The sequence below is a fragment of the Rhodnius prolixus genome, unplaced genomic scaffold (genome assembly GCF_049639745.1).
Source record: "Rhodnius prolixus isolate KJV_2025 unplaced genomic scaffold, Rpr scaffold_1, whole genome shotgun sequence".
Classification (NCBI taxonomy): domain Eukaryota; kingdom Metazoa; phylum Arthropoda; class Insecta; order Hemiptera; family Reduviidae; genus Rhodnius; species Rhodnius prolixus.
In genome coordinates, this window is record NW_027411581.1 from 14,669,868 (window position 1) to 14,689,977 (window position 20,110).

The 20,110-nt window shown below is 35.6% G+C and overlaps 1 protein-coding gene across 1 annotated transcript in view; it reads left to right on the forward strand.

Annotated features, from left to right (window-relative positions):
* Positions 1-20,110, forward strand: part of LOC141446634 (calmodulin) — a 139,164-nt gene that overhangs the window by 74,206 nt on the left and 44,848 nt on the right. Inside the window, exon 3 of the mRNA XM_074113264.1 lies at positions 11,329-11,423. The gene's annotated coding sequence lies outside the window, so the exon portion shown is untranslated. The remainder of the gene's footprint in view (positions 1-11,328; positions 11,424-20,110) is intronic.

Below are 20,110 nucleotides of genomic sequence, written 5' to 3' on the forward strand. Positions count from 1 at the left end.
TCTAGTTCTGATAAAAGGTGGAATGCAATTTTACAAAATCGCAATGGTGAAAAGCGAAAACTAAGGCCACGTATTATTTACTATCAAAGTGTAATTGATCGTTATTCAGTGATTTAGTACGTAAAGGGATAAGTAAATTTTTCATTTTATTATTTTTTTAGACTTTCGAGAAACACATTCAATTATTTACATGAGATAATACTTTCATTTACCTGATATAATTTTTTCAGTCGCCATCTTTGCTTTTAAAAATTGCGCCAAATTTCTGAACGCCCACTTCCAGCTCTTAAGGTGGGGCGTTGTAAACTTTGCGCGAGCAATGACGTCATTAGTGACGTCTTCGACACGACCACAACGACCGCGGTCGCCTTGTGGAACGGCTGAAGGTATATTTTGATCGTTGTGAGCGCTTAGTGGAACGCACCCTTAGTTATGACTAGGAAATTATCTACTTTCTCCAGACATCACTTTTTTCCTATTTCTCCATAACATTTGGACTTAAGTAAAGTTAAATGCAAATTATCTAATAAATAGGAGAAGAAAGAAAATCAATAATTACCCGGGAAGTAGGGTATAAGTATGTAAGAAAGTGTGAGAATGGAAAAGAATTATTAAAGCTGCGATATTAGGTACTCTAAAATACTTAATCTGGACTGCATCTTTGTAACAATTACCCAAACAATTAACTTTCGTTTATTGCAATTCTAAATGAGAAACATTCAAGGACAGGTTGATTGATTTATTGTTATTATTCATTATTTAAACGGACGTACTGTGTGCTGCTAGATAATATTTTATAATTAATTCATCGTAATATACAGAAAAATCAATAGTCAAATCAATGTTTGTTCTGATTGATACAGTGGAAGCTAAAATTAACAAAAAAAATATTTTGATATGTTGTTATTTTGATTAGAAATAGTTATGTAGGAGATAAAGCTGCCCCCCTCCGTACAGATAAGAAGTCAGCTGATGTTTTAGAGCTGGGGTTCTCAACCTTTATTGTAACAGGGGCGCATCTGAGATTGCAAGAAATAGTGGCGGCCGTGGTCGCATTTGAAAGAAATCATGATCATGATGGCATCAGTGATCAGTTATGCAATTTAGTTTTTTTGTCGGAGCAATACATTAGAAATTAAAGCAACTTTTTATTTTCTTTAATTTCAAGTTATCCTCACACTAGACTTGAAAGAACAGAACTAAACAGACGCTGTCGACAACTTAAAAGACTCTTAGACGATTGATCAAAACTCTTTTGATTTATACTTCTATTTTGAAACCTATCTGGGCCTATGGAATAGAGCTGTGGGGTTCAACCAAACGCTCCAATCTCCAAAGGATTCAATCTCTTCAATCTAAAATACTTCGACGCTCCATTTTATGTCTCCAACCTGACTATACACACTGACCTTAACATCCATTTTATCGCACAAGTCGCTAAAACACGAGACAGAAAACTCCACTTCAACCTGCAATCTCAGATAAATCCACTAGCTCAAACTCTTTCTTCTAGAACTCTTCCTGATAACCCGACAAGACGTCTTAAAAGACAGTGGCCTCGTGATCTCCTCTCAAGTGAAAAGAGTGACTAATTGCCTAATGTTCTGGAGTGTTTCCATTGGGTAACTTCTCCACTCGTTTGTTTCATTTGTTAATCTGTTATCATTGTCACTTATCGCACCAACGCGCTGATTGTAGCACAAATAAACACACACAAAATATTAAGTTTTATTCATTTCCATTATTTGAAAACTTTGATGAGGGCGCATGCAAATAGCTCCGTGGCCTCGTTGAGGGGTTGAGAACCCCCTGTTCTAGAGTATAGTTATCTTAGTGTAATGTTCAGTAGGGCTCGGAGGTTAGCAGTTAAGTGTAATGCCTATACTTTCACTCTAATTAACGATCAGGCGTTGTGGGCAGGAGCGGCTAGCAATCATACTTTATTAATTCCTTTACATTAGGTAAAATCCTAGGCCTAGTCCGGGAATTGAACCTAGGTACCTAGTACCAAATTTACATTAGCTTTGTGAGGATCTTACCTGACCGCTCGTCTACCGTGGCTATAGGTAGGGCTGAGTGGGTTAATAAGGTTTTGTACTAGGCAACAGTTAGGTAGGGCTGTCCTTGGCATATGTGCCAGAACTAAGATGGCATGTTGGGTTCCAAGGGTCAACACCTCCCAGGCTCTTAACCTTCATTGACCAGCTTGAAATCTTCTAGTAGCCCTATTATAAAGTACTATTGCTTTCTAAGACCACTTCCGGCTACTTGGCGAATTTAGAAATTGGCTTCAATTTGTGTTTCAAAGTGTTTATACTTCAGCGCTTAATATAAACTTGATGTTAAACACAAAGATGTGATTCTAACACAATTATTGTAAAAATAAATGCCCAAAAAAATGAATATTATGTTATTATTTTTGAATTTTGATCCGCTTTAAAATCCCCAAAGTCCCCAAAGGTTATTTTCAGAAAATGAGAGTGTGAGAAAAACCAAATCTCTCTCTCTCTCAAAAAAAAAAAAAAAAAATCGCAAATACCTGAAACCTTATACTTAAGATTGAACCCTTAGCAGAGGACTTGAATGCAACGCAGCCATCTAAAAAACCCTTGACCCAAAATATCTCTTCACTGAATGGATTTTAGATTTTACCAAAAATGGCTACCAGGATTTTCTTTAAACTGAGTACCCACTTTGTACTCAACGTCGGACTGTAACTTTCATTTGAAAAATTTTCCCAGGGAAATTCGACTATGGGCACTTCTGGGGGAATAAGGGGTGGATAGGCTTTCCTATAAAGAACCATTTGAGAAAATTTAAATATTATAAAAGGAGGTAAATTTTTAGCAACAATTCTTTGATGAAAAATCCGAAAGAACTACTACTGATTGGATTTACTCAGGTTTGCTTCAATTTTTCTTTTTTTTTAATGCGTCCGTGATTGCAGGCAGCAGCATGTGAGGCGTGAACGAGCATTACATGAATGGATGCAATTCGAGCTAAAGTATTCGAATAAGGAAGAACGTCAAGTAGCCTTGGAAAAAAACGTCATCTCAACGGTGATTACTACATAATCAATATACTGAATATTCTATTTATAATTATTGCCATTCAGTTTTCTTATGACACATTATTCACAATTATCTCTGATTAATATTGTGGTTCAAATTAAACTAAAAAAACTTGGCCTAAGACCGGGAATCGAACCCAGTACCACAATACATATTAGCTTCGCAGGTCTATTAGTTCCTATAAATTTTGTAGCCTTATTGCTTACAAGTAATTCCTCAACATTAACTTGAAACAAGGTATAGCATTGGAGGAGGAAGAAGTACATTGTCTAGAACTCTTTCCTATTCTAACTCAGAAGTCTCGACTTGTTGTAGTGGACTTGTACCGAATATCAGGGCATCTGTTAGAACTGACAACATCGACAATCTAAACTAAATTTAAAAAACACTGGTTCCTTGTCTCAGTTTGTAGTCAGATTGAATAGAAAGTTACAAGTGGGAAATGGCCGAGGCACAGTAAAATCGAATGGTGACTATTTTCCTCAATATTTATTGGAAAAGATTGTGATTTGCAACTTGGGAAACCCTGAGGGACATCTCCTTCCGCTTTTAGTGAACGCTTCTTTTACTCACTGTTTTCGCCGCCTTGCATGCATATACAATTAACGTTAATGAATAAAATAATTAGAGTTTCTTTTCTTTAAACCGTCGTAACTTTACCAAATAAAAACAATACAAAATATGTTTATAATTAATATTTAATATTAAGAATAATTTTTAAATTAGCCATATTGATTGTCCTACATTTTTCTAATAACTGCAAAATAATTTGTTCACATTAATTCTTTGTCTAATTAAGTTTGCATGCAAGCTAGTTTGTTGCCTATGAGAATTCTTGGCTATTAAGCATGCAAGCCTTATACCGCTCAAGTGTTGAATGAGTACCGCTTAACCTAGTTAAGCACTTCCCTTCGGGTTAAGACGGCGTTAGCATTTTATGTTTTAAGTATAGTTTATGCTCAAATAAAAAGCAGTTAAATAAAATAACTGCGCTTAAAGTGAAAGAAAGTCTGGTACTTAAATTCTTTTAGAAAACTTGGAATTTCTTCTCAGAGTTCTGAAATTTTCGAAGAAAAGAATATATTGTTCATTACTTAATGGTTAAATAGTGTAATAAATATCGATGTAGACATTTTCCAAAGTGTTAAAAATAAAATTTAGTAACTAATATATAATTTTGAAATCTAGCAATGCTTTTATTACAGTTTGGGTGACGTAACTTCTGAAAAGGCATTTTAGACGGTCCCTTTCACGTTTCAAATAAAACCGATTTAGGTGGGTGAATTTTTTTTTATTTTATTTACATACAGTATACAATAAGTAAATATGAAGACTATGATGAACTGATGCGGGAGGAGAGCAGGAGGAGAGAAACTACCCAGCGATAGCACTCTCTATAGGGGAGAGGAGAATGTGAGGAGGAGAATACGAGGAGAAGAGAGGAGAGTAATAATTTAGGTCTTCAGCCTACAAGGAAGTCGCGGGGCCACTGGCGATTCAGTCGTCAGAGGAAGCGAGAGACAGTACAAGAGGATTAGAGCTAGTCGAGAGAGTAGTATGGAATTTTTGGTATTTAGTCTTAGAGAGTTGGTCTATGAAGGGAATGTTGAGGTTACGTAGAAAGGAGCGTCCGCTATCTATCGGAGGAGTTTTGACTGAAATGTCTGTACAGTCCGTATGTTTGTAGGTTTGGCTGAACCACACAGCTCTAGTCCGTAGGTCCACAAAGGTTTGAGGATAGTGTTGTATATTAAACGTTTAAGTTCTAAGGGCAATTTGGAGCGTCGTCCAAGTAATCTGTAAAGAAGTTTCGCACGTTTTGTCATGGCTTGCCTTTTAAGTCTAGTGTGTGGGTTCCACGTGAGAGGTGGGTAAATGGTATTTGAAATTTAAAGCAAAATCATTCGTGCCATTTTCAAAATAAAATATATTTATTGAAATTGGAAAATTGCTTTATTGAAGCAAAGTTTTCATAATCTAAAGCTTCTAATGATGCAAAATGAAATATCCAGTTTAGAGTTATGGGCGCCTTTACGTTTCGAGATATTCTTGTTTTGCATAGACGAACAATAAGCTGATATTCTTGCATGTATGTGTGTATTTGAGTACACAAATAATGGATTACCGGTTGATGGCTTTAGAGGTCCTCTCCTTTTATGAAATTTTCATTTCAAACTAAAAGTTAATAAAAGTTAAAGAGAAGATTAGAAGATGTTATTAAGTTTAGAAATTCTACGCAGATTAACATAATAAACGAAATATCCTAAACGACGTGCTCTACATAGTCTAAGTGCCGCAGCAGCAGCAGATATGTGGCAAATTCCACACGATCTTTCTTCTTGTGACTCCTAAAACATTTTAGTTTATAACCTAGACATTCTTAGTTATAACCTTCAGGGTTAATATCTCTTATAAAGTAAATTTTATATACACGTAACCTACCTACATAGTCTTACCAACATTGCAATCATCTAGATCAGCTACCCGCCACTATTCTATAGTCTATAGAATCTATAGTTTAAGCCTTATCTATAAGTTAAGTGTATGAGTGTTCTGCTAAGAGAAATCTGCTGCTATCTCCAGTATTATCTTATAGATGATTAGTCACTTAGCTTGTAGTGTTTTCCTGTTTAATTGAAATTTACTAATTAACTTGCTTTTAAAATATTTCAGTATGAAATCATTTTAGCTTAAAATACTCTGCTTTGGACATATGATTTTTTATTTAAAGAACAATTCTGAATAAACTTACAATGAAGTCTAGTAAAGGCTTGGGCACACAGAAAGTGGTCTGTCGCGGCAGGCAGCGATCCAGCGGTTGTAGCGGCGGTCTGCAATATGGGGACGTCACACAGAACGCGATATCTTTGTTTGAGCGGACTAGTTTGGTCGCTTTCTTCTTGAGAAGTTCTAGTACGTTTTCTTGTTCTTTGTTTTAATTTGTATATATTGAGTATGAGCTCGGACGAAGAACAACTCCTTCTGCTATTAGCTTTGCAAAGCAAAAAGAAGAAAAGACGATGTTGGGTGCATGAAATTAATAAGAAGAAAGAACAATTACGGAAATACCACCGCTTATGTATCGAACTGGAGACACATGAAGATAAGTTTTTTTAAAAACATTTTTATAATGTCCGTGCGAATCATCAAACTATAAAATAGTAAAATAAATATAAAACTATATAATCTATAAAAATTTTAATTTCTTCACTCATTTTTGATCAAAGGTGGCAAAGCGGTCACGTTGAAATCTGTAATTTTGTACAACCAGATCGGCTTGTCGTCGCGACAAAGACGGTAGACCGCGTTCGTTTTGTCAGAGATGATACAACATTAGAACGCCTGACTACCTCGGTCGGAGATCGTTGCCCGCCACGACAGACCGCTTTCTGTGTGCCCAAGCCTTAAGTTTGTAACTTCAAATTTAGGTCGCTATAAGTTAAAAACTAAGTTGACTTCGGGAATTTTTTATCTTTTCCCATTGCTGACCGGCAAGTTGCCAATTTAAAAATTCAGTATAATGTGAAAAATAATCTGATAAAGACTGATCACAAATAATCTTGAAATAAATGTTCTTCAAACAAGGGCATCCTTATCAATCACAAACTCGTGTCTTATCTTCCTACATTTTCTTCTCTAATTAATCTTGGAATTAAACTTGATCAACATCTATCTTAAAAGAATATCCAAACAATCCGTCCTTCCCCTAAAAGCACTATTTGCTCGTCCTGCCTTCTGATTTTCTCTAATTTTGAATGTTTACGTTTAATTTATGAGCCACTCTGGAGAACTTGAAAATAAACTAAAACATTTGTACACCGTTTTTTGGGGATACATTTTTTGGTACCTGTAGATGCTTACATCACACAGTCATTAAAGACATTTCTCTGGATTTCGAGGGCTAACATTAACTTGGAGCCTTCCTGTTCATCATTGAGGAATCCATTATGAATTTTGTACATCCTTCAACTTTTCCAATTCAACTACTCTGCTGGGTATTGTCCTCTTTTAGACCTTAACATTGCTTCCATCAGGACAAACATATACCTTCCTTATTTGTGCCTCTTCTTGTTAGAACTCCTTATCGATATCTATTTGTCATGTCCCAAGGATAAAGTTCAGCTTCAGCTTGCCATGGCTAATTACTCGTTGCATTCATGTTCTCTGGATTTCACATGTTCAAGTATTTGTGCGAGATGTGTAGTCATACTTGTAAACTGATTGAATGCTTGATTCAATTTTTGGGTAAGCTTGCATTTTGTAAGGCTATTAATTCTTATGCTTGAATATTTTCTTATTTTATTTTATTTCATCTGAAGTACTTGGTTTTGAATAACCTTTCAGGCACACTTACTTACCTCATTTATCACAGATTTATTAACAAACTCGTGAAGTTTTGAAGACTGAAACTGAAACAAAACCTCAATACGTCTTTTAAGTCTTATTAATAATAGCTTTGGATTTTGTAGTCTATCCACTTTTACAAAAATCTAACAACTATGGTGAATTTTTTTTTTTTTTTTTGTATGGTATACGCCCAAATCGGAGACTAATGTCCTTGGCATGCCTGTCATGTCACATGATTCTGGAGAACAATGGACAATCCAACATCCGTCCTTTCTGTTCTATATTTGTATGCTCGTGTAGCCGCAACATATTATTTGTTATAGCTCTTCAGTGCTACCAATATAGTAATATATTCATTTGTGACCATGTTCACTCAAGGTTTATTGCCAGTGCTCTGTGATTGTGTGTCTAGGAGAGAATGAGTATTTGTATACTATGTTCAAAAGTGATGCGTATTATAGCTTTAAATCTAATTGGTGGATGTTAGTTAGTCGGTTTTATTGATTTCTCTTGTTTCTCTTGAAAGGAGGTATCTTGAATGATACCTTTTCGATTTTGAGTTTAACCAAGTTTTGGGTTTACATCTTTTGAGGTCCCCTAAAGTAGAAGTTAGTTCTTTGAAATTGTTTTCTCTCTCTTGTGAATTGATACCTTCTCGCCAAAAAGTTTATTGGTACAAGTTACATAATTTATATTTTAGGTACCTATATGTTTAACTATTCTAATTTATAAACTAACTGTTAGGGAGTGACTCCAAAGTAGTAAGAGATGTTCTCATTTAATACCGTCAATGCGCTAATCTTTGAGTGGAAAAAAACTACCTTCAAAAATGCCTTGTTTCCTCAATGATCATTGCAAGATGAGTTGTGCAAACTCACATTCCGAAAGAAAAACCATGTTATAATGAATCCATGGGTGCAGAGATAGTTTTTGTTAAGAAATATACAGAATATTCCAGATTTTAAGACAAAAACCACCGGTATAGGTCAACTGAAAGAAGTCAGTCCTCTCGTATAACGACCACACGTTTCTCAAATCATCTTTGAAAATTAGATTAGCTAGGAGATGAATGTCTTTGTCTCATCCACCATAATCTTCAGACCTCTCTTTTCAAACTTTCTTTTTGTTTTAAGGAACTGTGGATTACTTTCTTATTGGTGGAATCTTCACAATTAGGAACCAGTCAAAAAAAAAAAAAAAGGCATTCGTTGAATTCCTTAAATCCCGAAGCCCCAATATTTACAATGATGGGTTTAATCGAATCGCTTCTTGTGGGCAAAAATCAGCTGGCACTATTGGTGCTATTTTCGATTAATTCGAACGAGTTACCCAAATTTTTAAAGCATATCTTCTGGAAACCTCAAAACGTTCCTTACAACCATAACTAGATCAAATATAAAACTAACTCTTGTCAAAGCAACACAAACATAACTTAAACTGGCATGTTATAATTAGGGCATGTTAACTAATTTACCCAGTACAATATAATGTAAAGTGAAACCAACTGAAATACACCAATTAAACCAACACATGAAAGTTAGCCTAACTTATGGGCAATTTATAAATTTATGATTTACACTTTGTGAAAGTCAATTACTAGTGTGCGCTTGCGCGTATGTCAGTTTCTCTAACTGTAATGTGGTTATCACTGTGTGATTAACCTAAATTAACAACAGAAAAACGCGCAAGGTACAAATTTTATATTTTGTTATGAACCAGAGAACCTGGTTATATGATTTGGGGCCGATCAATTGAAATTGTTACTTCTTTTAATCGATATTGTTTTCTCTTCAGGGTCCTCTAACTTCGTACATAGACTTTTACACTTATTTATTTTACATTTCTCTGAAAACGATACTAGAAAAAGTCCTTTTTTGGAAGGTTTTGGGATAAGATTCAATTTAAAAAATTTCTCTAAAATGTTATTTGAATGAGATAATGTCCACCTCTATATATCTGCACTACATTGAAAGTAGAGTAAACTTATTGCAATGTATTGTTATTAAGTTTGCATCTATATCTAAGATCAAAGTCTTCCGGTGATAGACAGACCGTGCTTGCTTCCGAATCGTCTTCTCACAGACAGCCCCACGCAGAATAGACTGTATACTGGACAGCACTCTCCATTCTGTACACTTCCTGTACCTTTCAACTGAGGAGATGGATTCGTCTTATGCTCAAACGCTGCTCCGGTTCGAGTGAGCACCCCCATTAGTGTATAAGAGTTTGATACGTCAGAGGATAATTGCAGTGGTAAAGTTTGGCTACAGATCCAGTAAACTGATAGTACCATCCAGTACTTCTAAAAAAGAAGAGGACAATACGCTGAACCGGTGAAATTTTCGTGTCTTATTAAACATAAAGTAGTGGTTTTTGAAAAACAAAAAGTCTAAGGGCAAAAAGTCCTGGTTTCGAAGTCAAGTATATGAATATTTCAGGTCCGCGAGGTACCATGCCTCCTTGAGCTAAGCGCTAATCGATTGTTCGGATAATGTGCAATCCCTCAGGTGGAAGGATCCCTTTGATTATTAAAAGTATTAGTTTTTCGGACCCAGTAGCTCAGAAAATATATATTCTTTGAAAATAAAAATGTATTTTAAATCTAAGAAATTTTATTAATTAATTAATTAATTAATTTTATTAAGAAGAATTTAGAATTGAACTTTTTGGATTTAGTTTTCTGTATTCAATAAAAACTCCCGTTAGCTTCGGATTCCATTACTTTTGAGATAAATTTTTTCTCTTGTTTTATTTATAAATTTCCTTAAGTGACAGAATTGTGGTAATCCTTATATATTTGCCACAAAAAATAAAACAAAACATAAACAAAAAAAAAGACGACGATAGAGCATAGTTGAAATGAAAATATATGAAAGAAGGGTTGGGTTTAGAATAGCGGCGAATAAATAGTTGGCTAGAATGGAGGATATGCGAGTGGCAAGGCTTTTTACGTTCCATTAAGGGCGGATAGCGTCTGGCAAGGAACGAGTGGTGCGTACTTCACTCAGCATGATGCTGCGGGTACACTGAGTCGCATCATCTCCTCCAGTGTGCGTGTATGGCACTGCCAGCTAGATACTGGAACACCATGCTAGGCCCCTACATGGCTGCCACTACCACCAGCTTAGTAGACTGCATGTTAGATCTTCTTGGTTACAAATTAATCATGAAGCCCCAGACAAGTTATTATTCATGAGCTGTGTAAACTTACTTCCTTACTCTGTCCTTACAAACATTCTTACTACCCCTAATCTGGGCTGTTTTCAATTTTACATCCAACTTTTGGGATAATTTAATCATTTAGAATACTTGCTTTGTTTTTTGTTTTGTTTTACTTCTCAAGGCCCAATGCACCCACTTACGGTTTTTTTTTGCCAGTGCTACTAGATGTACCGTTATTATAGTTTGAGTTACACTAATTAAGATGGCATACGTAAATTCCGGCAATCTTGCAGCTGTTTTTACGAGCAAAATACTTTACAGCAGCGGGTTCCCATCTCCAGTCTCTCGGAACGTTCTTGTCTATTAAGCAAACGCCAGATAAAATAAATGTCCGGATTTAAACAAAATGCAAGTTTTAATATCAAATTCATTACAGAGTCATTATTAATCCTTTAAATTACTAAAGCATGATTGCAGTAGTAAAAGAAAGAACTATACTTTTACTGTTGTGAGGGTTTTGATATCAGAAAGTTCATAATCAAAGAAATTTGAATTTCTGCTTAATCTAAAACTTATGCCAAGTAATTGAAGCTTAAACTTCTTTCGGAATTCTTCAAACATATTTTAAACTCTTCCGCTCCAAACCTATAAAACTAAAATAGTTTTATTTCTAGTAGAATGCTTAAATAATATTTTACAGTTGCAATAATGTAGTAGAAATTGTTACGCTACATTTCTTCCATTCTAGGTGACTTCTCAACCGTTGCCTAGAGACACGAATAGCTGTTCTGCTGTCTACCAATCATAGTTCACTGAAGAAATATACTGTTGTCTTCTTGGCTGGTATGTATTTATGATTGAATTTATTTTATTTTGATAAGAAATAATTCTGTAGGAGTGCAAATTAAAGGAGATATTTGAGAATACAAATTAAAAGATAAGATAGATAAGTAAAATGTTTTGAGATCAATATATTTTGGAGAAAAAACTTAGAATTAATTTCATAAATTGACACAAAACAATACGCTCCCTTTTACGATCAATACGAATGAAATTGGAAATTTGATTGTCCTAATAATAATTAAAAAAAAAAAGTAAAAGGAAAAAAAAAATGAACAGAAGTTAGTTTGAGATATCGCTGTTAATTCTCGATAAGTTAATTTGAAGTAAGAAAACAAACTTGTAAAGTTATTATATTTATGTAACTGTAGTGGTAGTTGGTGTGAGAAGGTTTGTTAATTAGCAAGGCGAGACCAAACAGCTATCGGGAGGAGAGGTGTTAGTAAGCAACTAGTGGTGGCAACCTAATCTACTGATCAATGCTTTACCAGTTTCTCTTTAACTTGAGAATAGACGTCAAAGTATTGGCGGCATTGTTCTGCTCGCCAATAGTTCATGCCCAATAGACGTCAGTAGCAATAGTGATTCATCCTCGGCCAACCTCCATGCACTCGCAAGGTCGTCAGTCGTTTGCATATTGGTTAGATCGGTTAGTTTCCTACGATTTATTTTCTCTCCACAAGAGGAAGTATTGTGAATTACGGATTTTCTCTTTACAGTTTTCACCGCATTTTGAGGCCACACTCTCGACTCACTTTTATTTCAATTTTCATTTTTTCGAACTCATAAATTTACTCGGTTCAACCATATTTCATTCTCACTGCCATTATATCTCACTAAAAGTCTACCACTACAGAAAGAAGTTTTACCATAAAAGTGATTGAAGTAAAAACTACAGGCCCATAGTTATTATAGTTAATCGTATTAATCCAAAAAGATTACCAATTTTAGGCATCATATGTTTGTTATTTTTTTGCCAAGCTTTCGACCTAGGTAAGGCATCTCAGATCTTCTGCTTCTTAATAATTCTTATTTGTTTTAACAATTGTGGAGGTTAACCTTGAAAGGTTGGTATGACTTTTGTCCTGACTGTTTAGGTACCCATTTTGTGCCTAAACAGTCAGGGCAGAAGACATAACCAATCTTTAACGTTAAAGTGTTGACTGTTAAGGTAAAGGGTTGAAGTACTCGGCATTAAGTTACTAAACCAGTAAATCTGATCCTAAACAGTCAGTACAGAAGAAATACCATCCCTCAACGTTAAAGTGCTGACTGTTATCGTACTCGGAAGATATTACTGAGCCAGTAATCTCAGTTAAGGTAAGATTCTAATAGGGCGGCCCTGAAGGCCTACGCCACTGCGACTCCTCTGGATCTATTGTGGCTCCCCTCACTCTAAAGCTCACCCTCCAGACCTGTCCTTTTAATCAGACTCTTAATGCTGGGAGAGAGACTCTTGGTTAAAGCTCACAGGCCTTGGTTTTTCCTCCCCGAGAAGTAACATCCTTAGCCAGACAAGCCCCTCACACTGACACAACACGTGTAGTGCTGTTTCCTACTCCACCTGACAGAACCTACAAAGGCTATCATCTGCCAGGCCCAAGCGATGCATGTGTTTTCTGAGCCTGCAGTGGCCGGTTAATAGGCCTACAATTATCCTTATAGCCCCACGACCTTGACGGATTAATTCTGCAGTCAGCCTTGGCGAATAGCCCGTTATGAACTTTTTCGCCTGTCTCTGCCCTGTGGTGGCAAGCCACCACTTCTGAGACCTAGTCTTCACCCATAGTTTAATGGCCGCAGTCATAAGACACTTGGAGACCCCAAAATATGGCTCCGGGCCACCGAAGTGTCTCGCAGAGCCTTCCCGGGCCAATTAATCTGCCACTTCGTTTCCCTTATGTCCTGAATGACCAGGTACCCAAACCAGAAAGGCCTTATTATGGTTACTAATTTCCTTCAGGGCACCCAGACAGTCCCAAACCAGTTTTGAGTTGACCTGGTATGAACCGATGATAGCTCGTAGAGCAGCCTGACTATCCGAGAAAATTATACCTTAGAATTAATTCCTCGCCCCTTAATCTCGGCAGCACAGAACCTAATTGCAGCTAGCTCAGCCTGAAAAACTGTAGCTAGTTTCCCTAGGCTAACCGAAAATCTACAGTTCGGCTTCACCCCGTACACTCCCGCCACTAGTCCTTCTTCTGTTCTGGAGTCGTCCGTGTTCCACATTGAACCCCCACAACTGGAGGACCGCGTCTCCAAGCCTCCCGGTCCCAGATACAGACTTTGAAAGGCCTGTAGTAATCTCAGTTACTTAAAAAAAACGTAAAAGAAATACCAACCTTTAAGGATAAAAGCCCACAATGTAAACCATAATATAATTGTTAATAAGTAAAAGAAGATGACTTAGTCCGCAGGACAAACTCTTTGTTTCAAGCCAAAATTTAATTATATACGTATTAAATTTATGAGGCACCACGATAGCCGGCTAGTTAGAGGCGCTATCCCACAAAGATATGGTATTGTGTCCGATTCCTAGGCCTTGGATGTTATTTAATGGTTTATATGAAAAATGTATAGTCAAGTATGTTTGCTAGTCGCCTCCGTCCAGGACACCTAATTTGGTAGTTAAGCCTGCCTGGCTTTATATTCGATTAAATCTATATTTCAAGCAAATTTAAATAGTACAGCCGCAAAGTCGTGTGAGTGTCCACTTGACCCTTTTTTCCCATTTTTTGTCTTTATCAATATTTCAATTAGTTTTTGTCCTGTGGAATCTTTCAATATTACTTTTAACTTGGTTATTATCTTTTAGCAATTTTTATTTTAATTCTCTTATCGATAACAAATATAGATATCTATTGTCGTACATTATTTAATAAATATATTTGGTCTTCATTTGCTTATAAAATTAATATTTTATTTAATATTCTAAATTAATACCTACAGCTGCATAAATCTCACTTTGTTGTATGAATCAATCAGTTTATTTTACATTGAGTTGCATCATTTATTTACATTGGAGTTCAAAAAACTATTTAAAAAACTCAAGCTTCTGCTCTCAAATTAACAAAATCAGTAGCGGAATTGAAACTCAAACAATTTTTTGACACCACAAATGACTCGGAACATATGGACACGATAATTTAGTGCCTCGCGGAAATGTTGACCAGTTTTGGGAGACATAATTGTTTCAAGGACCCTCGAAGCCTTATCAATGAGTTGATAACTAAGCCTTCCCTGTGTAGATAAGCAATAACAGCGACTTATGCCGCACAAGATTTCACAACTAACCGAACAAATCGGCAGCTTCAAGAGCTGAAGACACTTTCCACCTTTAACCTACATGCCGACCAAACTCCTTTACCCAAATTAACAATTAAACCATCCAATAACAATATTAGCTACATGGTTATTGATATTAACAGAAAGCAAAGGTCTTAACCCTCAACTGGTATCGTTGGGTCAAATTTGACCCGCGCATTTTTCTTTTGTGTGGCATTCAGTAGGAATTAACTATAAACATCTCCCCTTCTCTGAATTCTCCTCTTTCATCCTCACCAACAATCGACCATACAAATCAGTCGTTCTTGAGCAGTACAAGTAAATAAAATATAGGTTTTGGGTCAAATTTGACCCGTCAGTACCATTTACGAGGGTCGTTTGAAAAGTCCGTGCAAAGTCAGAGAGATAGCACTACTGGCGCGTATCGAGGTTATGTTTAGTTAGTAGCATCTCTTGGAAGAACACACACCAAGTTTCAGCCAGATCGATCTATTTCTTTGTGTTTGGCATTCGTTTGAATCGAGGAAGTCGAGTGATTTTCAAAAAATGGACGAAAAAGAATTTCGTGTGTTGATTAAACACTACTTTATGAAAGGCAAAACGCCTGAGGAGACAAAAGAGAAGCTTGATAAACATTATGGTGACTCTGCATCTTCGGCCGGAAAGATTATGGCGACTGTCTTTTGGGATTCGCAAGGAATAATCCTTATCGACTATCTGGAAAAGGGTAAAACTATTACAGGTGCATATTATTCATCGTTATTGGACCGTTTGAAAACCGAGCTGCAAGAAAAACGCCCACGATTGGCCCACAAAAAAGTCCTTTTTCATCACGACAACGCACCAGCTCACACCTCAGCAGTTGTGGTCGCGAAATTAATGGAAATAGGGTTCCAACTCGTTTCACATCCCCCCTATTCTCCAGACTTGGCTCCCTCGGACTACTATTTGTTCCCCAATATGAAGAAATGGCTGGCGGGAAAAAGATTTTATCCAAACGAGGAGGTGATAGCAGAAACGAATGGCTATTTTTCAGACTTGGACAAATCCTATTATTCGGAAGGGATCAACAAACTAGAGCAGCGTTGGACGAAGTGTATAAGCCTAAAAGGAGACTATGTAGAAAAATAAATAAGGTTTACCCCAAAAAATTAATTAGTTTTTATTTTTGCACGGACTTTTCAAACGACCCTCGTACGTTATAACTTTTTTTCTTAATATTTTTATGTTTTGGAGTTTGTTTTCTGTTCTATTTTTTAATATTATTCTATAATATTAAATATTATATAGTAAAAATTACATGGTATCTAATATTATTGCTGATAACTAGTTCTCTTCAGTTAACCTGGTCGATAAGTTAGGAAAACTAAATTTGTCTTACTCGGGGACATTTCGAAAAAAATAAAAAAGAAAACCCCTCTTATATAATTCCTAATAAAGAAAAACTACCGTCGGAACTTCATTCTTTGTTTATACTGGCAACAAAACGGTGGTTTTTTGTACCAAAACAAAACAAGTATGTTATACTCGCATCATGATAATTCAGTGCTTGCAGAATTAGGGATTTTTTTTTTTCAGGACTTTTCTATTTTTGCAATGAACATCTAACTTTAAGAAAATAAAATTCAGTGAATATTATTTTTTGTTTTTCTGTTTTTGTAACTTAGGATAGAAGATTTGCGAGGAATCGGTCAAATAAAACAACTCGTCTTTTTGCCAACGTTTCGACAAATATATTGTCCTCTTCAGGGCGTGGCTATGCGGGTTGGTTGAGTTACAGACACTGTTTTTGAACTGAACTCTGTTTCTGAACAGAAACTGAAATTTATAGTTACAGTTTCTGTAACTCAACCAACCCGCATAGCCACACCCTGAAGAGGATAATATATTTGTCGAAACGTTGGTAAAAAGACGAGTTGTTTTATTTGACCGATTCCTCGCAAATCTTCCATCCTAAGTTTAACAATTTGCGGTCACGAAAGCTATATATTCATGTTTTTGTAACTTTTGCATTTCATAACTTTTTTTGTTTTTCTTAATCTTATGAAACAAATTTAACATAATATTCATCATTTTCGTTTGATAAATAAATTTTCTAAGAAAAACTAAATCGACTTTAATTCTATCAATAACCTTTTAAAAGTAACGTGCATTAAAAGTTTCGGGTTAAACCCGACGATACCAGTTGAAGTTGAGATTTCAAGGTGTACCAGTTAAGGGTTAATACCGATTCAAGGACGAAAGGATTCGCAAAGAAAGGGAAGAGATTGACAACATTAGAGGAATCAGGTTGTGAAGTGATTCCAAACGCCCACTAGCTCTAAGGGAGAGCCCATATATCCGCTCTAAAGGGGACTGCTCTAAAATAAGCTGATTATCAATCTTACCCTCATTTAACTCTTCAACAAAAAGGTAGTCTCTACCGATTTCAGCTAACTCACCAGCCCATCAAAACTTTGCGTATCAAATCAAATCACCACCACAGCTCCTTTCTTGTTCACATTTACTCATTATAATTCGCTCGTAAATATAATCTTAGTTATTCTAACTCGAAGTATATAATACAGAAAATATAATATATAAACCTTTTCTTGGTATTTATTATACAGAAGTTTACCTTTCATCTTACATTAATTGCTATCTTAGAGGTTCAATTTTTTTCTCCTTAATTAAATTTTGTTGGAGCTTTTTTAAATTTATTTAGTCAATAATTTCAAAATAAAATATTTAATTATAGTAATTTTTTGGCGTTAATGACCAAAATATATATAAAAATAATAATGTTATATACGTTTAATAAACTATAACGCGAGACCATGTTCTCTGCTAAACTATTTGCCAAAAATAATACATAATGGAAGGTCATACGGGGAACTCCTAGAAAATATTATCCAATTTGTTGTAACAATGGACCGAACTGACATACCTACTAAATCGGCCGAGCATTTTGATTAGTTGACACACATAATTCTCTACGTCATGTCGTTTTTCTTCTTTTCTACCCCTCTCGTTTCTGGGTTGTCAAATTTAATGAAGGTGGGGTTAAAAATGTAAAACTGGCCCGTTAAGGTTTTCTCTTACATTTGTAAGAGATAATCAGCGTATTGTGATAAAAAGCTGTGTCAAGTTAAACTAGTTTGGTTTGAAATTTAGTTATAGTTGTTTTGTGTTTGTCAAATAAATATTAGAAAATTAATCCTTTCGACGAGTTTTACAATTATATGAAATTAGTTGTTCAAATTTAGAACCGTGAAAATTATATGCCCTGACATTTACGCCAGAATTTGTAAAAACATTACAAACTAATTGGTAGTTGGACGTTAAGCCCCGCCTGTAAAAAATAGGCGATTACTTTACTACTTACTTGTAAAAACCTCTTCCCTGCTCTGGGAGTGTAAAAAGGCTCTAGATCAACTGGACTCGGCACAATAAAGTCCGACTAGAGTGGGTGCCGGGCCATGTGGGGATTGAGGGGAATGAAATAGCTGATCGGTTGGCCAGGAATGGAGCTAGTACTCCTTTCATTGGCCCGGAACTAGTCCTGGGGATCACTAGGGGTGAAGTTCGCGAGGCTCTCTCAGACTGGATCTGGAGAGAACATGAAAGGTACTAGGTGATGCTTCCTGGGGGCAGGTTCAGAAAGCACCTGCACAAGATAGGGCTTATTAGCTCGGAACCGATGTGCAGATTGTGCCAGGTAGAGGAAGAAACGGCCTCTCACCTGTTATTCGATTGTTTTGCAATCGAGAGACTGCGCTACGAAATCTTTGGTACCTTGAGATCAGAGGAGATTGTAGCGCAGAAGGAACTGGTAAGGAAAGCCCTCAACCTTCTTAGAAGGGGAGGATTCACCTACTAGACTTTAGGGAAGGTACAATAAGCCTCTTGGTGGATGCAGTGCCGTGGGGCGTGGGTCCCGTCTTGCCGTGTAATCAAATCTACTTGTAAAAACTTAGATGTGCCTAAAAATGAATTTTACAATCAATAAAACTTTATAAATAAAATCTTATTTGCGAGAAAAATTATGGTGGCCGTGATTTATCCTGAATTAGCCACCACCAGAAATGTACACCAAAAGCACATAATGTCAACAAAACAAAACTTGAAATGAGCAACACATGCTATAGTTCTCAGGAAGCCGTTGTAGTTAGTTCAGGTTAGGTTGTATGAACAAGTTTGCAACTACTTCCTCGAACTTTGTTACCTTCTTTTGGTATCATAATTACCTCATCCTGTATGAGGACAAAACTTTCATATAGAGGAAATTGGCAAGCCTGATATTGTAACGAGAAGAAGGTTCTCGGAAATTAATTGGGTTTTCCCAAAACGTTCGTACGTATTATTTATAAATTTGTTATTCATAATTATAATTTAATTCGAGTCAGATGTATTTTTATTGAAATTGTTTTAAGATTATTTGTTTTGTTTTATTTTAAAGCTGACTTGCTTTTTTAGGTTACGTCACTTAAATTCAGGGTTGTTTTGGTTGGTTTGTTTTTTTTGAGGGGGCCATTTTGAGGAAGTGGGATGTGCGGAACATTCGTACTGTTTACTCCTGCTTTATCTCTTTGTTTGTGAGGTATATGTTCCATGTGTGATAATGACATGTTATGGAAATTTTTGGTAGCCCTTTGTCCTTTTTTTCTTGTTTTTTAAATATGTGTCCCATTATTCTAAACTATTAAAGTAATCTTTAATTGATAATTCAGTAATTTGAATCCATTGTTATGTAAATGAAGTGAAGTAAATGATATGAATGGTAATTTTGTGACAACTACAAAAGTGAAAGTTGATTAATTGTATTTAAATATTAATAATTCACTTTTAGCTAACTGAATGGGTTCAAAATTAGGTTACATTTAACTGACAACTCTAAGTGGCCCAATAATGTTTTTCTTATTTTTGAAAGGAGTTTTTATTAGCGGTAAACAAGTTTTCAATCATTACTGATTATAATGGGAGGCCTAAAAAGGCGCTAAACCTTAGCCTAAAGCAGGGTCGCCAACCTATTTCAAGTAGAGAGCCATTTCTCCTTAAATAATTTTAATAAATCTTATCAAGAGCCGCAAGGATGATAGTGTAAAGAACTCTGAAGATCATTTGTATTCACAAATTATTATTTTATGATATTCAATAACTTATAAATGTTTTATACATTTATTTTACTTAGTGCAAAGTAAATAAAAAAGTAAATAATAACTAAACCTGTGTTTGAATGAAAGTGGTGGCTGTCTTTTATAATTACGTACTTTATTTTAATATAATTCTAATCAATTACTAATCTATCATATTTAAAATTCTTTTTAAAGAAATATCTTTACTTTAATAAAAGAAATTTTCATTTGTTTCAATAAAATTAAGCTATACAATTTATTTTGGACTTCTGCAGAGTTGGACTCTTC